Below are 22,863 nucleotides of genomic sequence, written 5' to 3' on the forward strand. Positions count from 1 at the left end.
GATTAGAATGTTATAAAAGTAGTGATACATTTCTGGTCCCTTCAACACTCTTTACATTACTCTCCTGTGTCTCCGCTGATCTCTGCCCTTCCAATTCCCGCTCCATTCAGACATGTGATTCCTGAAGCCAGTGATTGGGAAGCTAACGGGGGGATCAGTAAAGTTTTACAACTTTTATTATTTTAAAACATTCCAAGCAGTTTAAAAGAAAACTAATGGGGAAGGGGGGGGGCATGGGCCAGCAACAGGCAGAGTATTGGTGGAAGCTACAGGATGGCTGCGTTAAAAGGGCAGCTGGATGGGACGCTCATTGCTACAGAGGGTGGGGATGGACTACAGAAGCAGTGAGCCAAAGTTAGAGATGCAACCTAATCTTCTGGGCCCTAATGCAAAATCTGTAATGGACCCCTATCTACCATATGCCATTTACTATAACTGGTATCTTTTTATGTGGCAGAGGGGGCTGCAATAATCGTCTACACATAAGCTTCTTGACCAAATGGAAAAGGAAAGTGAACCAAAATACCTTGTCCTGGCCCTGGTAATTATTTATATAGTGACATCACTGCATTCATTATCTCTCTACTGTGACATCACCCTGTACATTATCATAGCTACTTAATTAATATGGTTGAAAAAAATACATAAGACCATTAAGTTCATCAAAGGCTATTGTCTAGCCTTATTTTCTTAATATTACAGTGTTGTGACATCACTGTATTAAATATCTATACTGTGACATCACTATGAGCATTATACTTGCATGATAAAGCTGTGGGTGACATCACTATGCCTCCTGAATGCATTAGGCTTTCACACATGTGGCAGACTGATCCGGCAAGCAGTCCCGCAGCCGGAATTTCCCGCCGGATCCGACAAAACGCACATCGCCGCACATTTTTTAACGCAACGGATCCGTCATTCCGTTGACGACCATAAAAGCCAGATCCGTTGTTCAGTTTCCTTCCGTCTACAGTTTTTGACGGATCCGTTCGCCGGATCCATCGTAAAAGCAGATCCGTCTATTCCGTTTTCTTCTGTTTTTAAACGGAAAGCCGGATCCGGTATTCAAATTTAAGAGATAAAAGATGCAATCTGTTAAAGCAAATACTACAACTGGCTATAAAAGAAAACTGAAGGTCACTTACCACTCAGAAGTTCCTTCTGCAGATTGCAAAGATGATGCCGGACCATATTCATTTTGGATTTCAGACTCTAATTCTGGTTTCACGCTGGAGAAGACGTCTTCGAGCCAGACGGCGTAGAAAGCGTCGCTATTGGGTGCATCCAATAACCTCTGCAAATGTAAGAAGGGGAGTTTTTGAAACTCTGTTTCCTGAATTGAGGGATTATCCTGAAAAATTCTTTAACTACTTACGGGTGACGGTAGAAAGCTTTGATGATCTTTTACAACGTGTGTCACCTCACATTCAAAGACAAGACACCACTTTCCGTCGCTGTGTTTCCCCAGCAGAATGCCTATTGTTGACCATAAGGTAAAGTACATACTTATTACATATAGTACCAATATTCGGTCTAAATATTTCAAAGCTGCTGTTTGGTAGTGTGAAGCCATAATTTTTTGAACCTAAAGTTTTTCTGGGATCACTGTACAAAGTGCCTAATTTTGGCCCCAATTGATGCTCATCATTATTATTTTTAATTGTACATTTTTGTATGTAAAAGTTTTAATCAATATACTAGTCATTAAAGATGTAGAATGAACTGTGATGAATATTGTTCACCATGGAAAACAAACATCTTGACCAAACTAATATATGTAGGGGTGCCATACAACTGCATCAGATTGATATACCTTGTATATTATGTTGTTTGAAAATCTTTTTTATACTCTTTATTTTTTTTTTGGTTTCTTGCAAGTGGAGAAAGTTTCAGCTCACTCCATTTTCAATTTCGCCTTGGGATATCAACTGTCTCCATAATTGTGAAGGAGACATGCCATGTTTTGTGGGAACAACTGCATGATGAATTTATACCACATCCAACTAGACAGCATTGGACAGAAATAGCTGAAAGATTTTTGCACGGTTGTCAGTTTCCCAACTGCATAGGTGCGGTAGACGGGAAACATATTCGGATTATCAAGCCCCAAGGAATCGGATCAGAGTTTTTCAATTACAAAAAATATTTTTCGATAATCTTAATGGCCATCGCAGATGCACAATATCGTTTTGTTGCCGTCGACGTAGGGGCCTATGGACGCTCCAACGATTCTATGGTATTTAAAAATTCTAATACGGGCCGTAGTCTATATAACAGACAATTTTCCTCTCCCTCAACCACTGCCAGGTACTGATGGCCCACCCATGCCGTTTGTATTGTTTGGTGACGAGGCCTTCCAAATGTGTGCTAATCTGATTAAACCGTATTCAAGCCGCGGATTAGATTTAAAAAAACACACATACAATTACCACTTGACCAGGGCTCGAAGAATGGTTGAATGCACATTTAGAATTTTGCTCGCAAAATTGAGGATTTTCACTAAACCAATTTAGATGAAGGTTGAATCGGTCGACGCGGTTGTAAAGTCTGCTGTGGTGTTACACAACTACCTCCTTAAAAAATAACCACACACCATTTGGAACAGGTACCGGAGGACAGCGAGATCGCAAGCATTCAAAGAATTCTACATCGGTCAACTGTAGCGGTTGCACGGATGAGAGACTCTTTATTATTTCTGCTCTGAAGCAGGAAGGGTGGACTGGCAGGACCGATTTGTATAAACATTTTGTGATTCATTTTCAAATAACCGTTAATTTCTGTTTGTTGGCCCGTTTGTTGGTGGTTACATTGTGTTGTATTTGATTTCATTGTTGTGATATTGTTTTTACATAATTGAGATTTTATTTTAATATATTGATGTGCCCACCCTAGAGGAGCGACACATAAATGTGTCGCTCCACTGGTGCCGGTCGATTTAATCAGGCTTGTTATAGAGACTGAGTTCAAATCTGCCTACGCTAGAGGAGCGACACATACTTGTGCCGCTCCACTGGCGCCAGTAGATTTAATCAGGCCTGTTATGGAGACTGAGGTTAAATCTGCCCACGCTAGAGGAGCGACACATAAATGTGTCGCTCCACTGGCACCGGTCGATTTAATCAGGGCTGTTATGGAGCCCGAGTTTAAATCTGCCCACGCTAAAGGAGCGACACATACTTGTGTATCTCCACTGGCACCGGTAGATTTAATCAGGCCTGTTATGGAGACTGAGGTTAAATCTGCCCACGCTAGAGGAGCGAATAGTTGTGTCGCTCCGCCAGTGCTGGGAGATTATGTCTGGCCTATTATACACCTAGCTTTTCCACAATCTCCCAACACTGGAGGAGCGACAATTAGTTGTGTCGCTCCGCCAGTGCTGGGAGATTAAAATGTTATTAAAAATAAAAATATCTATCTTTAAAAAAAAACAAAAAAAAAAACAGTCATTGGATTTTTTAAATAACAATAAAATAAATAATTACAAATTAAGGAAGGTATGGTGGGGGGTGGAGGGAAGTGATTGGTTTGGGTCCACTCTGTCCTGTTGTTGTTGTTGTTCTTCTGCCACTGTGGACAACAAAGTGAATGTTGGTGCAAGTGGCACAGAGGGAGTATGAAGAGTGGATTGGGCAGGAGAAGGAGTTTCCTGAGCAACAGTAGAGGGAGTGGTGAAAGAGGTAGGAGCATAGTAAGAAGGAGGAGAAGAAAAGTGTTGAGAAAAGAGCTTGGGGGTTTGGGATGGAGGTGGGTTGTGGGAAGGGGGAGGGTGAGGGGGAGGGTGGGAATGCTGAGCCTGTGGAGGCTGTAAACATGGATAGGTGTGGGATGGGGGATAGGTGTGGGATGGGGGATAGGTGAAGGATGGGGGATAGGTGTAGGATGGGGGATAGAGCAGGGGTGGGGGAATGGTTGTGGGGCGGTGTGCCAGTTGCCACAAAACGCTGTCCATCTGTCTTCTGGCCTCATACTTCTGGTCAGGTGATAATCGTTCCAGCGCAGGTAACAACGATACAATATAGTGATGCATCGGACTCATTTGTGTCGTCAACACCGCCCCCTCCTGAAGACGACACAAATGATCCTCCACAGATGCGACCCTATTTGTGATCCCCACCAAGGACTCATACAGGAGCCTTGTGAGGTCTTCGTAGTCAGCCTGGCGGCTCCTACCTGACCTCTGGCGACGCATGAGGGCCTCAAAAAGTGGAGCCATCGTTGACATTGTTGCGTCGCCAGAGGGCACAGGTAGGTGAACAGGTTGGGAAACCTGGTGTTCCTGACCAGCAGTAGGAACAGGACGAGAGGGACCCGCGGTGGCTTGCTCTTCAGGAACCGCCTCCAGTGGAACTTCGGGCTCCAGAGTGCTGCTTGCTGTTCTTTGAAGCAAAGAAAATAAAAAGAGAATTTTTTTGGGATGGGAGAAACTATGGAATAGAGGTGAGCAAAGAGACTTCAGAAGCTACATAGGAGGTTACATTCCAAAAAATAGAGAAACATACTGTACATAGATAGAGGCCATGAATTAAATGAATTTTCAAGGAAGTATCAATGTACAGTATAGCCTTTTTGGGGGGGGGGAAGCGACTTCGAATGAAAAATCAGAAGCACACATCGCTCTACTCCACTAAATACAATGTGGATGTCCAAGACAAAGTGCCAAATGACAGTCTGCCTCGACCACACACCTAGTTGGAAAAGTCATTTTTTAGAGAAACCATATATCTTACCTTCGCATCTCTAGGGTTCTTTGTAGGAACCCCAAGGCGGCAGAATAGCAGTATTCATGCCTCGAGGTTCCTCCCAACCCACTCGGGCGCCGAAGTTCCTCATTAAAGGCCTTCTTGTAGCGGTCCCTGATTGAGCGCCACTGAACCATGATCATATCCCCTATAAAGTAGTAAATAAAAAAAGGATGTATATTACAAAAAACAGTGGTTTAATCAAAGTTGGTTTACAATTTAATTGAAACAGCCACAAGAAGAATAAAAAATATTTTTTATTCTAAAAATTTCAGTGGCGGTGATAAAAAAAAATAGACTGTAAACCACTTTTGATTAAAAAATTTTTTACGTGTCTGCTATCTACAAATTAAATACTTTATACTTACGGCATTGCCCCTGTTGCCTTTCTCTGAGGTCGTCCCAGTTTGGCAGAATGGCCGCACATATCTCGTTCCAGAGGAGCCGTGTTCGCTGATGGTCTGCGTGGCAGCAGTCGGTGTGGTCCCACAACGGTGTACGGTCCTCCACCATATGGATGAGGAGGTCATTGTCGATATAAAATTGTTCGACGTCCTCCTCATGCCTTCTGGTGGAGATTTGGGAACCCTAAAAGAAAAAAAAAATATAGAAAAAAAATTAACTTTAATATTCAATAAATTTCTTTTTTTAATAAAAACCATAACTTTACAATACTCACACGACCACGACCGCCGTGTGCTCCACAGCGTCCTCTGGAAGATCATTGATGACCTCTCTGACTGGCAACAGGACGAGATGGCAAAAAAAAAATAATTATATATAAATATATAACTTTAAAAAAAAAAAAAACAATGCATAAAACTTTGAAAAGTATAAAAAAAAATATTAACCAACCGTTTCTCCTCCACCCCCAACTTCCTCCTCCCCTGTTCCTCTGGGTCTGGGTTGACCGGGACAACTCTCCTCCATAGAGTCTGACTGATTAAACAAAAAATATATATATTTTAGAATAATAACACAATATACAGTTTGGAATTCTAAGGAACTTTACATACCACATCCTGGTGGCGTCCTGATCGGGGAGGAGTGCTCCCGGCCTCGCTTGAAGACGAAGATATGCCTATAAAAAAAAAACTATTGAATATTTGAACTTTCAATAAAATAACAGACCGACGAAAAAAATACTTACTGGTCATTTTAATTTTAATAATTTGCTGCCTGGCTGAGTTTTGTAATTGGTGGCTAGCTTGTTGGCTGGCTGAATTTATTTTTTGTTGGTCTAAAAAAAAAATATTAAAAAATTGACAGGTGGTCATATTGTTGAATGAAAACATCCTACTCCTAACATGCACTGTGTAGTTATAGTAACTGCAAAGCTCTATGTACTGTACCATAGAAGTTGCAGGTAATATAAGTACATAGTGGATGCTAGGAGTAGCAGTAGACAGGACTACTACTCCTAACATGCACTGTGTAGTTATACTACCTGCAACCCCTATGGTACAGTACATAAGGGTTTGCAGTTAATATAAGTACATAGTGGATGCCAGGAGTAGCAGTAGACAGGACTACTACTCCTAACATGCACTGTGTAGTTATACTACCTGCAACCCCATGGTACAGTACATAAGGGTTTGCAGTTAATATAAGTACATAGTGGATGCTAGGAGTAGCAGTATACAGGACTACTACTCCTAACATGTACTGTGTAGTTATATTACCTGCAACCCCTATGCTACAGTACATAGGGCTTTGCAGTTACTACAAGTACATAGTGGATGCTAGGAGTAGCAGTAGACAGGACTACTACTCCTAACATGCACTGTGTAGTTATATTACCTGCAACCCTTATGCTACAGTACATAAGGGTTTGCAGTTAATATAAGTACATAGTGGATGCTAGGTGTAGCAGTAGACAGGACTACTGCTCCTAACATGCACTGTGTACTAACAGCTGCTATGTCCGTATAGCTCCTATGTATAAGTGCATAGAAGCTGTTTATATGACTTTTTTCTGTCCAAAAATAAGAAAAAAAACACATATACTCACCTTCTCTGGCTTGCACCTGACTCCCTCGCAGGCAGGATCCAGACAGGATGGTGCGAAACTTGCTCCTCCTCTATACGACGCAGGCACAGAGAGGATATCCGGATCAGTCGTTGCGTCGTTCCCCGGAACATTTTAAGCCGGATCCGTCCTTAATACAATTCAATGGGAATTAAGGACGGATCCGGCGTTGTGGCAAATGCTACGGCTTTTGAGACGGAGAAGAAAATTAAGCATGCTACGGTTTTTCATTTCAACGGAAACGTCGAAAAGACTGAAGCGGAGCAATCCTGATGCATCCATTCAGAATGCATGGGGATAAAACTGATCAGTTCTTTTCCGGATTTGAGACCCTAGGACGGAACTCAACGCCGGAAAAGAAAAACGCAAGTGTGAAAGTACCCTTATTGCTTTTCTGTGATATCACTGTGCTCATTATTTCTATAGTGTGCCATCTATATGTGTAATAGGCCTTTCCGATGGCTTTAAAGGGTTTATAATCCATAGAAAAATGGATCACCCTAAATTTGCATATTCCAGGCACTCCTGTAATGCTAAGGAAAAGGTAGCAGGATGAATCTGGGGTCATGAGAAACTTCAGTGACAAATTTTCAATGGATCCGGCACCTTGGAACTTAGGATAAAACATAACTCTTATTTACATGATTAAAACAACTTTTCTTTTAATCATGTAAATAAAATGTATGTTTTATCCTAAGTTCCAAGGCGCCGGATCCATTGAAAATTTGTTTAGAATACACATCCTGAGACATCACCTTGTAAATTGTACCTGGTGTCTGGTGTTCTGCAGACTGTAATCTTTAGTGTAAGCACCTCAATGAATAATGATTGCCTTGTTCTGGTCGATGGACTCCCAGTTGATCAAATTTAAAAACCGATTAAATATTGTCTTTATGCAAGTTAATACAATAAAAATATTGTTGCTGCTCATAATTGTGCAATCACTATGATTATTATTAGTGTTGAGTGAATCAAAGTATCTGAAGTGGACTGCAATTTGAGTTTCAGGAAAAATGTTATTTCACAAATCCAAATTTCCTCACGCTAAAATGGTGGCTGAAAGTTTTAAAAAAAATATACTCAGGGGCGCCACAAGGCAATCATTATTCATTGAGGTGCTTACACTAAAGATTACAGTCTGCAGAACACCAGACACCAGGTACAATTTACAAGGTGATGTCTCAGGATGTGTATTCTAAACAAGTGTGAGAATGCGCTCAATGTGAGCTCCGCTGTACTCCTGATTAAAACAAGCCCTCGCCTTCTCTTAATAATGGGGAAAACTACTCAAAAGGGTTGACTTGTGCGCTTACTTCTCCAGACAGGCCAACCCTGAAGCAGGAACGCCACTGGACCAGGCCTGCTTGCCCCAAGATGGCGATGGCTCCCTCTCCACGCGGCTTGCTGAGGAGTCCACCTGGCCGAATGGGACAAGGTCTCTAAATGCAAGTAAATGCCGCACCCTCTCTGCACCACCCACAGCCCAACCTGAATGCGAGGAACCTCCTGGGCCTGACTTGCCGCCTAACCAAGCAGCTTCACTGCCACATGAAGCGCAAAATGGCCGCCAGCACCCGCTCTCACAGCACCAGCGGGAGGCCGCGGCTCCTGCTGGCATTGACGAAGATGAGGACCAGCTCATGGACGAGAGCTGCGCACCTCCCCTGGCAAGCCCGCAAGTACCCTCTTCCCTTCTGCTGCCCACCTCCCTTGCCCTACTGTCCCCTCCTGCTCCCTGTCCCCCCCCCCCCCCCGGCTCTGTGATAAGGCCCGGTGTGCAATATTTTTGGCCTCAAAACTTACCCAGCTCATCCACCCACTCCTGCACTCCAGCATTGTGTACCCCTCCTGTTCCTGGCATCTGGCATCACCAATGCACAACCTGGCATTTTGCAAACAATAAGCTCAACAAGGGAGTTCCCTTAGCAATTCACAAATCCTTGACTTATCAACTGCTGGATTGTACGGTTGATGCCGATGCCAGGTATCTGATCCTATCCATGTGTATTGGTGGCTGAGAGTTCTTGAATGTATATGCACCTAATCAAAATCAAGTTACCTTCTTGGTTGACCTGGTCAACAAGGTCCTCCCCAAGCTGAGAGACACCGTTATTTTCTGTGAAGACTTAAATCTCACCCTTCACCCTACTCTAGATAATTCCTCAGGATGTGCTGCCATCTATTACCAGGTATTTAAGAAGGTTATGAAGGCTTTCTTACAATTGCAGCTTAGTGACCCCTGGCGTATACAACACCCAGCAGACAGAGACTATAAATTTGATTCTTCACCTCATTCTTCCTATAGTCGTATTGACTATATTCTGCTCCAACATCACGCTCTTACGTGGTTGGAATCTACACATATAGGCTCCATTCTGTGGTCAGACCACACCCTGATCTATTGTTCTCTACAACTTCCATGCAAAACTGAGTGGACGTTGAAACTTAATGAGTCTCTTCTTGATCCAGTGTGTGCCGCGGATGTGTCTCAAACCATCACTGATTTTCAGGCTGACCATTCAGTAGATGCCACCCCTTTGCCCATGCAATGGGAGGCTCTTAAATGTGTTCTACGTGGCATTCTTGTCAAACATGGTACCCGTATCAAGAGGGAGAAGGCTCATACTTTTTCTATCGCCCTACAGAAGGTCGCCTCACTCAATCTAATCTACGAGACCTTCAAGATGCTTGCTTGGAAGCCAAGCGTTTACTGGAGCGCTCATATAAAAAACTGATTGAGACTTGCCGCAGCAAATTCTATGAGTTTGGCAATAAAAGTGGGTGCTTGCTGGCCAGGGCCATTAGGTGTCAAATGGCCTCTTCTCATATCCCGGTCATTAAAACCTCACATGGTCTACCAGTGCATACCACTCCAGGTATTGCGTCCACCTTCCATTCTTTTTACTCTGCTCTGTATGCTTTGCTGGCCCCGCCCGAACCGAGGGACTTGCCCCTGTCATCTGCTGCACGGTTGACGGCAGAGCAATCTTCTATCTTTAAGGCTACCTTTATTGTCAGAGAGCTTCAGGATGTACTTAAATCCCTCCCTGAGGGTAAGAGCCCGGGTCCGGATGGGTTTGCGGTAGGGTTTTACAAGGTATTTTCAGAAAACGTAATTTATTTCCTTCTTCGGGTCTTTAATATGGTGTCATCTGGGCTTCCCTTTCCGACACAGTCTACTGACGCTCACATAGCTGTCATCCTCAAACCTGATAAAGATCCAAAGATCCCAAGTATGAGCGAGTTATTTCCCGATCTCTCTTTTAAATGTTGATCTTAAAATATATGCAAAACCTTTGGCAAATCGCCTGAAGGTCTTCCTACCATCTCTCATTCACTCAGACCATTTGGGGGTTGTGCCTGGAAGGGAGGCCAGGGACAACACCCTCAAGACTCTGGACATTATTTAGTATCCTAAGACTCATAATATACCCCTCATGATCCTGTCTCTTGATGCAGAGAAGGCCTTTGATCGCATTTCGTGGCATTCTTTACGCTCTGCACTTGCACACATTGGTCTAGGCCCCTGGTTCACGTCCAAAATACTCAGTTTATATCAAACACTGTAGGCGAAGATAAAAGTTAACTCTTTCCCCCTCCTTTTCCATCCACAATGGCACCCTCCAAGGTCATGAAACATTTATTGTCTGCGATACATGATAATCCTGATATTAAGGGCATCCATATTGGAAATCAGGAGTATAAGTGTGCTGTCTTTGCGGATAACCTATTACTGTATATTGCCAATCCCTGTATCTCTCTTCCATGTCTGCAGGCGGAATTGGCTCATTTTGGGGCGTGGTCTAACTTCAAGATGAATATGTCCAAATCTCAAGCCCTGAATGTCTCCCTAGGGCCGGACTTAGTTGCTTCACTTAAAGGCTCCTTCCCTTTCTACTGGCTTACTAGAGGCATTTCTTACTTATGTATTAAAATAAGTTCTGTTTTGTAGCACCTGGTTAGAAATAATTTTGCCCCAATTCTTGCTCAATTCCAAAAAGATCTAGACTCTTCATGGTTTAGACCGATCAGTATATTAAAAATTAATCTTTTGCCCAAACTACTTTACCTCCTGCAGACCATCCCCATCCGGATCCCCCTCTCCTTCTGGACCCAGAGTTATTGCCCTGCGTGTTGACCACTCTCCCCTGGCTGCGGAATGTTTTAAGGGCTCTACGACCCTCTCTTTTCACTTCTTATCATACGTTTGCAATACTAGGGGCCATTGGCTCAGAATCTTCTCTCATAGACACTTGGGGACCCTTTACCCCCATTACTGACCACCCCCTATTCCCCCCAGGATACTTCTCTGCCCCCTTTCTTACAGGCACCACCATTTCTCCTCTTCATTTCTGCCAGGTTCTCTCTGGGGCTTCCCTGAAACCCCTGGCCTCCATACTAGGTGATACACCCTCCACACAAAGGTACATTTTTTAATATCTCCAACTACGACACTTCTATACCTCAATGCATTTCTCATAATCTTACCAGAAATTTAACAGTCTTTGTGCAGCATGGGAACAGGATTTAGGTATTCAATTGACCTCTTCTCAGTGGCTTAGATGTTACATCTTTTCACACAAGGCACTGTTAGCCACAAGAGAACATAAAAACTTGTTATAAGATCCTGTCCCGGTGGTACAGGGTACTGACATTGCTACATAAATTTTTCCCCTTGGTCACAGATAAGTGTTGGAGGTGTGGGGTATGGGAAGGTACACTGTTGCACATTTGATGGCAATGCCCGGCCCTACATGAGTAGGCTTTCCGATGCTGAACACGCCAGAATCCTTTCTCTCATATGTATTTGACCTCACTATCCCTGCATATAAAAACTTGCTTCTCAAATATCTGTCACGGCTGTAAGTGAGCAACACACAGTGAATAGCAACTGACCGGACCCAAAACTACGGAGGATAAAGGGTGACCCCTGTCAGACCCTAAAAGCTCTCCCTAAGCTGCTATGCACATGTCCGGATCCATATGGTGGATCGAGACATGCCCGCGTACCTTAGGCTGATGACCACTGAAACCCCTACAATAGTGGAAGGGACACGGCCACCGGTGCCCTGCTCAGTATATGGACGGAACCGGGGTCGTCTCGGATCCAGTCAGCAAAGAAACAGAAACACACAATGTCTGAACACTTAACTGAAGGTGCTGTGGCTGCAGTGAAAACAGATCCAAAGTCAGCAGACAATATCCGAAGTACTTGCTTCAGCAGAACACAGATCCAGTGAAAAGATAAATGAAAAGTATAATCCGCACCTCTACAAAGGAGGAGGTGTGATTTAAAGGCAGCGAAATCAAACACAGGAGAGACAGCTGGGAGGAAGGAAACAGAAAGTAAAGACCTCATCACAGGGGCAGAGAAACAGGGCAGAGGGAACTCCTCCAAGCTCTAGTAGTGACATCATCACAGGGGTGGAGAAACAGAGCTGTGAGAACGTCTCAAAGCTCTGGTAGTGACAGTACCCCCCCTCTACGGGTGGACTCCGGACACCCAGGACCCACCTTCTCAGGATGATCCCTATGAAATGCCCTGATGAGACGAGTGGCTTTAATGTCCGACACCGGAACCCACATCCTCTCCTCAGGACCATAACCCTTCCAATGAACGAGGTACTGAAGAGAACCGCGGACAATGCGAGAGTCCACAATTCTGGAAACCTCAAACTCCAGATTGCCATCAACCAAAATTGGAGGAGGAGGCAAAGAGGAGGGTACCGTGGGCTGGACATATGGTTTTAAAAGAGCCCTGTGAAATACATTATGTATCTTCCAAACCCGTGGAAGATCAAGACGGAAGGCAACAGTATTGACGACTGACAAGATTTTATAAGGCCCAATAAACTTGGGACCCAATTTCCAGGAGGGAACCTTCAGTTTAATATTTCTTGTAGACAACCACACCAGATCACCAACATTGAGGTCTGGACCAGGCACACGTCTCTTATCAGCCACACGCTTATATTTCTCACATATGTTTCTAAGATTACTCTGAATCTTTTGCCAAACGGTAGACAAAGACGAGGAAAATCTCTCCTCCTCAGGAAAACCAGAGGGAGCCCCTCCCGAGAATGTCCCAAACTGCGGATGGAACCTATATGCACCAAAGAATGGTGACTTATCAGAAGATTCCTGACGACGGTTGTTCAGAGCAAACTCAGCAAGAGGGAGAAAAGAACACCAATCCTCCTGGTTCTCTGCCACAAAACAGCGCAAATATGTCTCCAGATTCTGGTTGACGCGTTGAGTCTGACCATTCGACTGCAGGTGAAAAGCAGAAGAGAAGGACAGCTGAACCCCCAGGCGAGAACAGAAAGCCTTCCAGAATCTGGACACAAATTGCGAGCCTCTATCGGAAACAATATCCGAGGGAATGCCATGCAATTTAACAATATGGTCGACAAAAGCTTGCGCCAACGTTTTAGCACTGGGTAAACCAGGGAAGGGTACGAAATGAGCCATCTTGCTAAAACGGTCCACCACCACCAGGATTACCGACTTCCCTGAGGAACGAGGAAGATCCGTGATAAAGTCCATGGAGAGGTGTGTCCAAGGACGGGAAGGTATGGGTAACGGGAGAAGGGGACCTGAAGGCCATGAACGAGGGACCTTAGCGCGAGCGCACGTCTCACAAGCAGCCACAAAACCCTCCACCGACTTACGAAGAGCCGGCCACCAAAATCTCAGAGCAATGAGATCTACCGTGGCTCTACTCCCGGGGTGACCAGCAAGAACAGTATCATGATGCTCCTTGAAGAGTTTGTGACGTAACTCAGGAGGCACAAACAACTTCCCAGGAGGACAACAGGCAGGTATCTCAGTCTGGGCAGCCTGGACCTCGGCCTCCAAATCAGAATACAGAGCAGAAACAACCACCCCCTCCGCCAAAATGGGACCCGGGTCCTCGGAGTTTCCTCCTCCCGGAAAACAGCGAGAGAGAGCATCAGCCTTCACATTTTTGATCCCAGGGCGGAATGTAACGACAAAATTGAATCTGGAGAAGAACAGAAACCATCTGGCCTGTCTCGGATTCATACGCCTGGCCGACTCCAAGTACGCCAGATTCTTATGGTCGGTAAGAATGGTGATAGGGTGCCTGGCCCCCTCCAACCAATGGCGCCATTCCTCGAAAGCCAACTTGATGGCCAACAACTCTATCTCCCACATCATAGTTTCTCTCTGCTGGGGAGAGTTTTTTAGAGAAAAAGGCACAGGGTCGCCACTTGGCAGGAGAAGGGCCCTGGGACAAAACCGCACCCACACCCACCTCGGAAGCATCCACCTCAACAATAAAAGGTAAGGAAACATCGGGATGCACCAAGACGGGAGCAGACGCAAAACTCTCTTTAATCTTAGAAAAAGCTGCAAGCGCCTCCTCCGACCAAGAGGAAAAATCCGCCCCCTTTTTTGTCATGTCAGTGAGGGGTTTGACAACAGAGGAATAATTCAAAATTAACTTTCTGTAAAAGTTCGCAAAACCCAGAAAGCACATCAATGCCTTCTGATTCTCAGGAAGCTACCACTCCAGCACAGCACAGACCTTCTCCGGATCCATGCGAAAACCAGAAGCAGAGAGAAGAAAACCCAGAAATTGAATCTCCAATACCATAAAAACACATTTCTCCAGCTTGGCGTACAATTTATTCTCCCGCAGAATCCGCAGAACCTGAAAAAGATGATCATGATGGGTCTGAACATCAGGGGAAAAAAATCTAAATATTATCAAGAAACACCAATACAAATTTCCCCATCAAATGGTAGAAAATACTGTTAACAAAATGCTGAAAGACAGCCGGAGCATTCATCAGGCCGAAAGGCATAACGAGATTCTCAAAATGCCCGTTAGGGGTATTAAAGGCCGTTTCCATTCATCCCCCTCTTTGACCCTGACCAGGTTGTACGCGCCTCTCAAATCCAATTTGGAAAAAACCTTGGCCCCAACAATTTGGTTGAAGAGGTCCGGGATCAGAGGAAGGGGATAGGGATCGCGAATCGTGATACGGTTCAGCTCCCTAAAATCTAGGCAAGGTCTCAGAGAGCCATCTTTCTTTTTAACAAAAAAAAACCAGCGGCAACAGGTGATTTTGAGGGACGAATATGCCCCTTATCGAGACTCTCAGAGATATAAGTTTGCATTGCGATTCTTTCCGGTTGTGAGAGATTGTAGAGGCGTGCTTTTAGCAGCTTGGCGCCGGGAATGAGGTTAATGGGACAGTCAAACTCCCGGTGAGGAGGCAGCTCCTGAACACCGCTCTCGGAAAACACATCCGAGAAATCAGAGAGAAATGATGGCACCGTTTTAGTAGACACCTCTGCAAAAATCGCTGTGAGACAATTCTCTCTACAAAACTCACTCCACTCATTTATTTGCCTTCCTTTCCAATCAATAGTGGGGTTATGTCTAGTGAGCCAGGGTAACCCCAAAACTAGAGGAGAAGGCAATCCGTTAAGGACAAAACAAGATATATCCTCCACATGAGTGTCACCTACCGCTAACCGGATATTGTGAACAATGCCCTTCAGGGATCTCTGTGAGAGTGGAGCAGAGTCAATAGCAAAAACAGGTATATCCTTTTCTAATGTGCAAACCTGAAAACCATGCATGGCTACAAATTGAGTATCAATAAGATTGACGGCCGCTCCACTATCGACAAAAATTTCACAAGAAATGACTTTGCTCCCTAGCGCTACCCTGGCAGAAAGGAGAAAACGGGAACTGCAGGTCAGAGGAAAAGCATCAATTCCTACATCAACTTTGCCCAAAGTAGCAGATGAAGCAGAGTTTGATGATTTACCTTTTGAGGTTTTTCTCTTATTATAACTCTTAGTACAGTTCAAGAATTTCTTAGACGGACTAACATTTGCCAAATGACCTATGCCCCCACAACAAAAACACACCATTCTCTGAGGACTAAATCCTTTTTTATCAGGGGCAAGTTGACCTAGCTGCATGGGCTCCTCCACAGAGGGAACCGAGAGAGGATGAGGCCCCTGCACAGTGAATGAGTCCGCACCACTGCCCCTAGACTGAAAATGACTGGACAGAGAGGTCTAGTTTCTTTCTCTTAGACGCCTGTCAAGGCGTACCGCCAATGACATGGCAGACTCTAAGGACGTTGGTCTCTCATGGAAAGCAAATGCATCTTTCAATCTCTCTGAGAGACCATGAGAGAACTGACTCCGGAGTGCAGCCTCATTCCAACCTGAATCAGCTGCCCATCTCTGAAATTCAGAACAATAAAGCTCCGCAGACAGTTTGTTGTGGCATAAAGAACGTAAGTTAGATTCAGCCAGAGCAACACAATCCGGGTCATCATATATCTGCCCCAGGGCCACAAAAAATGTAGGAGGGATCCCCCGATGGCAACGAAAAAGCCCAAGTCTGAGCATTACCCCTGAGCAGGGAGATGACAATCCTCACCCTCTGTTCCTCATTACCAGAGGAATGGGGACACAAGCAAAAATGGAGTTTGCATGCCTCTCTGAAACAAACAAAATTCTCACTGCCCCCAGAGAACGTTTCCGGAAGTGAGACCTTTGGCTCGCAACAGACTCCATGGGCCGGAGCAGAGCCCAATGCTTGAAGCTGAGTCATAGATTGACGGAGATCCGCTACCTCCAAAGAAAGACCCCACATGCGGTCAACCAGGTCAGAAAGTGGATCCATGTCCAAAAAGGATGGTTTGGTGGATTATAATGTCACGGCTGTAAGTGAGCAACACACAGTGAATAGCAACTGACCGGACCCAAAACTACGGAGGATAAAGGGTAACCCCTGTCAGACCCTAAAAGCTCTCCCTAAGCTGCTATGCACATGTCCGGATCCATATGGTGGATAGAGACATGCCTGCGTACCTTAGGCTGATGACCACTGAAACCCCTACAATAGTGGAAGGGGCATGGCCACCGGTGTCCTGCTCAGTATATGGACGGAACCGGGGTCGCCTCGGATCCAGTCAGCAAAGAAACAGAAACACACAATGTCTGAACACTTAACTGAAGGTGCTGTGGCTGCAGTGAAAACAGATCCAAAGTCAGCAGACAATATCCGAAGTACTTGCTTCAGCAGAACACAGATCCAGTGAAAAGATATCACACAGGTAAAGATACTCAAACGAGAGGTACAGCTCAAATTAAAAGTATAATCCGCACCTCTACAAAGGAGGAGGGGTGATTTAAAGGCAGCGAAATCAAACACAGGAGAGACAGCTGGGAGGAAGGAAACAGAAAGTAAAGACCTCATCACAGGGGCGGAGAAACAGGGCAGAGGGAACTCCTCCAAGCTCTAGTAGTGACATCATCACAGGGGTGGAGAAACAGAGCTGTGAGAACGTCTCAAAGCTCTGGTAGTGACAATATCTCATATAAGCGGCGAAGGCAGTGATTCCTCTCCACTAGAAATCGACGGTCCCTCCGACTCTCGAAGAATGGTTTGAGGAAGTAATGTTATATCAGAGAATGGAGGAACTAATAGCCTACACCCCTCAGATGTACACACAATTTCTGAAGATATGAGGCCCCTAGGATGACTTTCACGCCTCTGGGACATACAGGACACTCTAAAGTAACTGTGTGACTCAAACCTCTTTTCTGTTTCTGCACCTCTCTGATTTCCCTTTCTCTCCCTCTTATACTTCTCCACCCGTTCCCTAGCCTTCCTCCCTCCCCCCCTTTTTTTTTACGTTTTAAGTTCCATTGAGTTTAAGTTCCATTGATTATAATATCTTGTTTAGGTACATCTCTGTCCTACCTTTATAGTACTAATTTCTGATTTGTAGCTTCATACTGTTCTTACCTATGGTTATAATAGTACCTCGGTATGTTCATGCAGTCTTGTCTCAAATTGAAATGCTTGTTGCACACAAGTTATAATATCGATTTATGATATCTTTTTCTGACTTTAGCTTTGTTGAACTACTGCTTTGTATTGCAATTCTAGATGTTTAAGTAATTTTTGCATTACTTTATTCTCTGTACAATATGTACTTACGAAAATTGTATAAAATCCCATAATTGCCTTAATTACAAAAAATAAAATTATACTCTCCTCATCCACTTGATGGCGAAGAGGCCATCCGCGCCCCTCTTGATTGAAGAAAACCTACTAAAGGACCTATGGCGAGCATGATGACCTCACCACATGATCACGCTGGGTGCACATGGTGACGTCATCAATGATCATGTGGTGTCATCATCACACTCGCTGTAGGTTTTCTTAAATCAAGATGGGAGCAGACAGCCTCTCTGTGAACAAGTTGATGAAGTGAGTATAATATTTTTGCCCCTAATTAACCCATGAACAGCTGAATGTGAGTCACAGATTCCTTAATCATCGTTTAACGCGGCATCCAAGGGGTTAAATGGCGGTGGCAGCGCAATCACTGTTCCCAATCATTGAGCCCGCTACATACAATAGAAAGTGATTTGTGATGAAGCAATTCATAACGAATCAAATATCCTGTAAAAATTTGGCTTTGTTTGAATAATCTTTATAAAACTTAGCTCATCTCTAATTATTATCTCTATGTGTAACATCCTGGAGTATTTTACCAAACTCTTTCTCCCTGCTATAACATGTCAGGTGTATATGTATTGTCATCTTGAGTAATCTAAAATTGCATTTTCCATGATATGTATTTTCTATGACTGTTTCATATAATTGCTGTAATTTCCATGTACACCAGCAGGTGGCAGCAATGTGTTTAGTTCAGTTTTGCATATCTAGACTGGAATAGTACATTCCAATCTAGCTACCCCCCCCCCCTCTTTGAGGAGGTGTGGAATGTTCCCACTTCCTGTCTCATGGGGAGGAAAGAAAGTTCTAGTTAGTGTACCAGCCACCCCTGCTGGGGGTAGCTTGTGTTGGTAGGAGCTCCCAGTTACAGGGATCCCAACCTAGGATCCAGCCTCGGCTGAGGCCAAGGATCACTCTTCCCAGCCTGAGTCATCTACCTCAGCTGGTGACAACCAAGCAACACCTACGTGAGCTATAACATCTTAAAGGGCCCTGCTACAGCACCTGCGAAAGCTGCAATTGGCGTCACGAACTACTCATAAATATACAGTATATATACATATCCTGACCCACTGCATCATTGGCCATTGTACCGGTGTCCTGCTCATTGCATATGTTGAGATATTTTTCCTCTCACAGAAATCCTTTTTACAGAATTTAGCATTTTCTTGGCCACAGACCATGCTCCTTCTAGGACTGCCGAGAGCAATAGTGTGACTGCCTGCTGACTTCTAGATTCTAAGGCTACTTTCACACTGGCGTTTTGGCTTTCTGTTTTGTGTGATCCGTCTTGGCTATGTTAAAGATAATACAAACAGATCCATTCTGAATGGATGCAGATGGTTGTATTATCTGAACGAATCTGTCTGTGCATAGCCATGACGGATCCGTTACATTGTGTGTCAGAATAGATCCGTTTGGCTCAGTTTCGTCAGATGGACACCAAAACGCTGCAAGTGTCCGCCTCCAAAGCGGAATAGAGACGGAATGGAGGCAAACTGAGTCATTCTGAGCGGAACCTTTCATATTCAGAATACATTAGGGCAAAACTGTTCAGTTTTGGACCGCTTATGAGAGCCCTGAACAGATCTCACAAACGGAAAGCCAAAACGCCAGTGTGAATGTAGCCTAAGTCAATGGGGATGGATTCTATGATACAACCTGGCACAATAGAAAGCTGATCCATCCCTTATTGACTTTCAATAGTGTTCAAAACGGATCCGACTTGGCTATGTTACAGATAAAACAAACGGATCCGTTCTGAACAGACTTAGACGGTTGTATTATCTGAACTGGTCCATCTGTGCAGATCCATGACGGATCCGTACCAAACGTGAGTGTGAAAGTAGCCTTAGAGTGACATCACAGTGATTGTAAAGTTATGTTTTTTCTGGCTTATTTGATTCAATTACTCATTCATTACTATACTATTTGTGAGTATGGAGGGAGGGAATTCTGACTTTTGCTATGCAGATCCCTAATTTCTATGTACACCCCTTATCAAAACTAAACCTCAAAATCACATTTTGAATGGCAAAACGATTTGTTAATGAGTGTTTGTGCGCAATGCAGTTTTCTAATAATTGTATTCCAAGTAACATTTTCATTTGTTATTAATTAATATTTCTGTCTTGCCCTGAGAGAAATGACTTGGGAATATCCACTTTGTAGTCATTATGTTTGAATACTTAGAAATTCATCCATGAAAGACAATTTTTCCAGAGATTTAGCATAGTAATATTAAGTACTAATTAAATGTATTCGATTAATTAGAAATCAGCATGTGTATAAATGAAAGTCACATTCTATCCCTGTTGACATTGTTGCCATAGACCCAATAGACTACTCTGGACTGAAATGTAATTTATGACTTAATGAAATTGTACAAAATTATATCTATGTGGATTAAAGATGACCACATAAAGAAATCTGTGCAAAACTATTAGCATTATCACATTAGAATTTTACCTCCCAGTGTACAGGAAAAACTTAAAAGGGTAAAAGTTGTGGGTAAAGGGGGTTTCTGAGATTTTTTAATGATGACATAACCTTTGGATAGACTGTCAATGCATGATCAATTAAGGTACTGTAGAGTATTTGCCCTCTAATCGGCAGAATGAAGGGACCTTCATTATTTATCTAGGCATAGTAGCCTATATAAGAGTGTGGTGGAATCTAGTACTGCATCTCAACCCATCCAAGTCAATTGGTCTAGCTGGGGTTGACATTCAGTTCAAGGCACAGTCATATTGATCCCTGAATGTCACTGTGTCTGGATTAAAAGTTTTATTTTAGACATAGTGGGGCTTGCAAACCTACCTTCACCCTTTAATGGTCTATTTTTACTCCCAGCTCTTCCAAAGCCATAACTTTTTTTTAAATGTATTCACATAGCCGCATGATGGCTTGTTTTTTGCGGGACAAGATGCCCATTCTAATGGAACCATATAAGATTGCATAAAATGTGGTTGGAAGTGGGAAAAAAATTACAAATGCGGTGGAACCACCATTCCCCCACATTTTGGGAGTTTTCTTTTTACATAATTACCTATGCTGTAAAACTGACCTGATACTTTTATTCTCCAGGTCAGTACGATTGCAGCGATACCACTAATGTATAGTTTTCTTGCATTTTAATACTGAAAAAAAACAAACTTTTTTTTCTTTTCTGACCCCCTATAACTTTTTTGTAGTTATGTTTACGGAGCTGTTTGAGGGTTCATTTTTTTGCGGAGCGAGCTGTACTTAACAATCATACTATTTTGCAGTGTGTATGACTTTTTGGATCAGCAACTATATATTAACTAATGGTCTAACTTTGGATCATGTGCTGGAAATATTTCTCCCAGAAGGGCATCCCAGAGCTATATGGCCACGTTCAGTGGCAAGTGAATGTATCTCTGGAATACAGTGTCGGTGCCTAGATGCATCTGACCACAGATACGTGGTCTAGCAAACACGGGAAGGGATTTGATGTTACCGCCACAGATTGCATGCAGGCCTGCCTCTTCTTCTCCTCCACCTACTCGGCTGACTCCTCCTTTTCCACTGCTACCACCTCTTCCGCTGGACCTCCCCAGCTCCCCAAAACCTATTCGACGTGCCAGGTGAGAGACGTTGCAATGCTGTGCTGTGGCTATTGTGCCTGGAAGTCAAGAGCCACACCGGTCCTGCACTGCTCTGCAGTCACAGGCCGATCAGTGGCTAACCCCGCTCAATTTGACAGTTGGTAAAGTGGTGTGTGACAACAGTGCCAATCTGCTAAACATGCTGAAATAGGGCAAAATGACACACATGCCTTGCACAGCAAACATCCTGAACAAGGGATGAGCGAACCCGAACTGTATAGTTCGGGTTCGTACCGAATTTTGGGGTGTCCGTGACACAGACCCGAACCTGAACATTTTAGTAAAAGTCCGGGTTCGGGTTCGGTGTTTGTCGTTTTCTTGGCGCTTTTTGAAAGCCTGCAAAGCAGCCAATCAACAAGCGTCATACTACTTGCCCCAAGAGGCCGTCACAGCCATGCCTACTATTGGCATGGCTATGATTGGCCAGTGCAGCATGTGACCCAGCCTCTATTTAAGCTGTAGTCATGTAGCGCCGCAAGTCACTCTGCTCTGATCAGTGTAGGGAGAGGTTGCAGCTGCTGTTAAGGCGAGATTAGGCAGTGATTAACTCCTCCAAAAGACTTAAGTCAGTGATCGATCTACAGCTGTGGATCATTGAACTGCTGCTATTAAATTGCTCACAGTTTTTTGGCTGCCCAGAGTGTTTTTCATTTACCTTTTTTCTGGGGTGATCGGCGGTCATTTTGTGTCTTGTGGTGCGCCAGCACAAGCTGCCACTAAGTACATTTAACCATCAATAGTGTGGTTATTTTTTGGCTATATCCTACATCAGGGTCAAGCTGTCACCAAGTGCATTTAACCATCAATAGTGTGGTTATTTTTTGGCTATATCCTACATATGGGGCAAGCTGTCACCAAGTGCATTTAACCATCAATAGTGTGGTTATTTTTTGGCTATATCCTACATCAGGGTCAAGCTGTCACCAAGTGCATTTAACCATCAATAGTGTGGTTATTTTTTGGCTATATCCTACATCAGGGTCAAGCTGTCACCAAGTGCATTTAACCATCAATAGTGTGGTTATATTTTGGCTATATCCTACATATGGGGCAAGCTGTCACCAAGTGCATTTAACCATCAATAGTGTGGTTATTTTTTGGCTATATCCTACATCAGGGGCTTGGCTGTGCTTGCTATTTTATTGAGGGGTGAAATACAATTGGCAAAATAGCAGTACCCTAAATCTGGTGTTTCAGCTGTGGCCAGCCAATTGTAATACTGTCTGCTGTCTGGCAAATGATATATTTTTGTTCAGGGTTGAAATACAATTCCCAATTCCGCAATTCTCTAAATTAGTGGTTTCTGCTGTATCAGGCCTACTTTAAATCTATCCCTAAAAGGGTATATTAGATTCAAGGTGCAGATAGGGTCATGCTCAATAACTTCACACACACGCTACTGTGCAATTCCAAGTCTAATTCTGTCTGTAAACGTATACC

Source organism: Bufo gargarizans, chromosome 2, assembly GCF_014858855.1.
Source record: "Bufo gargarizans isolate SCDJY-AF-19 chromosome 2, ASM1485885v1, whole genome shotgun sequence".
NCBI lineage: Eukaryota > Metazoa > Chordata > Amphibia > Anura > Bufonidae > Bufo > Bufo gargarizans.